This window comes from Condylura cristata, unplaced genomic scaffold (assembly GCF_000260355.1).
Source record: "Condylura cristata isolate star-nosed mole 26May11 unplaced genomic scaffold, ConCri1.0 scaffold00005, whole genome shotgun sequence".
Lineage (NCBI taxonomy): Eukaryota > Metazoa > Chordata > Mammalia > Eulipotyphla > Talpidae > Condylura > Condylura cristata.
Window position 1 is genome coordinate 67,294,451 of NW_004567106.1, and position 3,930 is coordinate 67,298,380.

Genomic DNA, 3,930 nt, shown 5'->3' on the forward strand with positions numbered 1-3,930 from the left:
GGAGACCGGGTAATGGACGGGTCACGTCGGAGGGGTGGGGAATGAGGTCAGGCAGGGAGCCCCCTGCGAGTCTGAGAGGCCTTGATGCGATTCCGACTTTGGGCCCTCCCTGGTGGCCCAACGGGTTAAAGCACAGTACTAGGAAGCTAGCCGGTGCTTCGGCGTCAGGTCCATCGAGCCTGGCCAGGGAGTGACCCACACGGCTCAGCGGGCCTCTCCAGTCTCCCCACCGCTTCCCCCAGCCGTGTATTTCATCAGTTTACCTGTTCTGCTCCCCACTCTGTCTCTGGTGAATCCTCTCACACATATCCCTACCTCTGGCCCACACCCCAGTTCTTGTATGCATAAATAAATAAAAAATAAATCTTTAAAAAAATAAAAAGAGGTGGACCCGAGAGAAAAAGGAGAAAGGACAGGACTGCAGAAAATAAAGAACACCAGATACTGGGGGGCTGAATTTTGGGGGGCTTATTCGTATATCTAAGCTACGGGAGAAAAAGCTGCTGTCTACTGATGAGCCGAGGGTTTTACTCATTCCTGGAGCTTAAAAAAAAAAAACACACAACATTGTATTTATTTTTATTTATTAAAACTGGGGTATTACAGAGGTGCCAGGGTGGAGGTAGCCATGGTTATAACCCATCTCACCTTGTGGCCCCTCCAGCTGAGGGCGGATCCCCTCCTGCAGGCTGTACTTGACCCCCCCCCCCCAAACACTCCTTGGAGCAGGTTTGTGATTCCTAACCCCTGTCTGCTCTCCCAGATGGGGGTGAGGGGGGGGTGGAGGCTGAGAAAGGGTCTTCGAATCTCTCTACTCTTTAAACTTTAATTTCCACTTCAATTCCTTGTGAATGCTAAATACTGAGTATCTTTTCCCATTTCAGGCACATTACATATGTCCTGAGTACACATCACCCATCCTCGTGCCAGGTGGGAACTCAAGCTCCAGTGGGACACGGGCCTTCTGGAGGTCTCCAGGGCCCAGGCCTGGGGGGCCCCAGCCCTGCCTCTGGGCCCCCAGGCTGCCTGAGCGCATAGCCCAGCACCACCAGACTCCCCCAGCTCAGCCCCTGCCCTGGCTCTGCTCCCCGCTCTGGGAGGCACAGGCAGTGCACCCTCAGGGCTTCTCTGATCCCCCTCTTGAGTTCTGGTCCCCCCACCTTTGGGTCACTGGGAGCCCCCCTTCTCCATCTCCATCTCATTGCTACGTGCCTGCAGGTGCTTAGATGCACGGGAATACACATGGTAGATTTGGGGGGTGGGGGCAGTGAATCGTCTGTCCTTAGACCCAGGGTATTTTGGGGCCAAGGTGAGTCCACAGCTGCACCTTGACCACCTGGAGACCCACACCCTCCCTGAACCCCCAGCCTATTCGTTTCCTCCTCAGGAGGTGGGCTCCCTCCTTCCTCAGCCCAGCGTTGGCCCTTTGCTCAGCCTGCCCACAACTAATCTGGCTCCTTCTTGTCCTGAGGACCTTGACCCTTGGCTGCCTCCCTCTGAGGAAGCAAAACCAGGTCGAGCACCCCTCCAGACCTCAAACCCAGGCCTGGTTTGTACTTGGTCCTAATTAGATGTCACCCAGGGGCCCTCCCTGTACGAGCAGCCACTGCAGCATGAGTTCAATCCCCGGTCAGGGAACTAGCCACATGGCTCAGGAGACCTCTCCTGTCTCGCTGCTCCCCTCAGCAGTGGACTTCAGTAGAGGTGCCTGTTCTGCTCCCCATTTGTCTCTGGTGAATCCACTCAACAACCATCTAGGTACTGTGGGATTGGAGGTGGGGGAACATAAGAGGGAGGAAGGTGTCACCCAGAGGAGGGATGAGCAGAGCCAGGACGATGGCTCCAGGGGTACATTTATCCTCCCCTCACATCCAAGGGCCAGTCCTCAGCTGCCCTCCCCATGACCCCCCTCTTTCCCCTGGGTGCTTTCTTCCACCCTGTGTCTGTTTGGGGCTGGAAGTCCCACAGCTGTAGGGACCCACTAGGGGGCACTGTGGGGGCAAGTGCCTTCATGCATCACCAGAGAAAGGCCCCCCCCAACACCCCCCAAAGCCCCCCCACATAGGGGGGAACCAGGGAAACTGAGTCTCTGACTGGCCTGGCAGCCATCTTTGCAGGGCACCTGCACAATACCACACCGTTCTCCTGTTCAGTTTCCGTGCCCCTCGCTCACTCTGGAGCGTCACTCTGTTTTTCACGAAGAATGAGAGCATTCGTGTTTACAACACGAATCTGTGTTTACAACACTAAGCAGAGACCGACATCAAGGACGTTCAACCTGTCACCATCAGTCAATGTCTTAAACTTACTGCCATCACACCAAGCGCCCTCATCCTTTTATTCCTTTCCGTTCCTTCTGGGAAATCCAGTTGAACTTGGAAGGAACGAGGGTTGGTGGTTGAGATTTTCTTTGGAGGCGCGACTTTATCTGTAGTCAGGCAGATTTATTTGGCTCTTCCTGGCCTCAGGGACTCCAGACACCGAAGGAGAGCAGGACAGGTCCTGGACCCAGCTCTGGCTCCAGCTTCTTAGACCTGACACCGCTTTCTTGGAGAAAAGAAAAAACTGATTGGCAAGAAGGCTGGAGGTAAAGCTAAACCCGACTTCAAATGCATTAGCGAAGAATGGCCCTCCCTGGTAACAGAGGTAACTGTGAGTTCGATCCCTGCCCCAGAGGTGACACACAGGGTGCGGAAGACCTCTCGGGGCCTCCCCGCCCCACTGCTTCCCTCAGCAGTATAATTCATCAGTCTGCCTGTTCTGCTCCCACTCTGTCTCTGGTGAATCCTCTCACTGCCCCTGTACCTCTGGCCTGCACCCCAGTTCTGTATGCATAAATAAATAAATCTTTTTAAAAAATGTATTGCAGAGGAGTGGGCGAGAGGCAAAGAAATGTGGGCTGGCTGACGTTCATGGGCTACTTATAGGTGGATCACACATGGACAGTGGGAAGAGGCTTTTCTCCAGATCACCGGCGTTTTGAATATCTGTGGTGGGCCCTCACCTCTTTATTTTGCAGTCTCCTGGCTCTGATGAACCAGTTTACGGTGAGTTGCTTCTGCTTGCTCAAGCTGTAGCATCTGCGGATGAACTGCACCTGCGATGACAAGCCTACAGAGAAAGCTAAATTGTTTGTTTTTATGCTCTAGAGTCTTGAGAGTGATTTAGCCACTTAGTCTTCATTGCAGGCCCAGTCTGACCACTGGGCACAGCACCACTGCTTGCCGCCAGCACCCCGGTCAGGAATTACTGTTCTCATGTGCCTGGCTTTAGGACAGAGTGTTGAAGGCCCAGGAGCTGAACGATGGTGGAGTCCAGCCGAGCGGGGGGCCTCCAGGGTGGACACAGGCGGAGGAGGGCGGGGCCTGCCGTGGCCTCGGGGCTTGGCAAGAGCAGCGCCTGCACTGGAGCAGTGTCTAGAAGGCCAGAGCATGGGAACCAGAGAGGGGAAATTCTCACGGGAGGAAGTAATGGAGACAAGTCAGCGAACGAGAAGACAGACAGGGAGAAGGCGCCACGTGGGTCGCCGTGGTGGGGGGGACGGTATGAAAGCCTGGCGGAGCGGGGAGACAGCAGGCCCCACTCGTGTCTTCTTGCTGTGGGACCTGACAGTCCCCACTCTGCAGGCTCGAGGGGCAGAAGGGTGTGGGTGGCCCAGAACCAGAATGTTCACGCGGGGTCCTTGGAGCTGATTGCAGGTGTGCCTGGCAGGGCCCGAGTCACTTCTTGACTTATTTGCCTGATGATCTCCATGGGCCTGTGGGAAAGAGCAGATTCCCTGCAGGTGTGCTGGTGCAGGGGAGGGCTGGGGTCCTGGAAATGTACAAGCACTCCAGGGGGTGGCCCAAGTCCCCCCTGGAGACACTGGTGTGGCGCCCACTCAAGGGGTGTTTGTTTACATCTGGTGCTGAAGGAAGGGAGTGTGTCAGC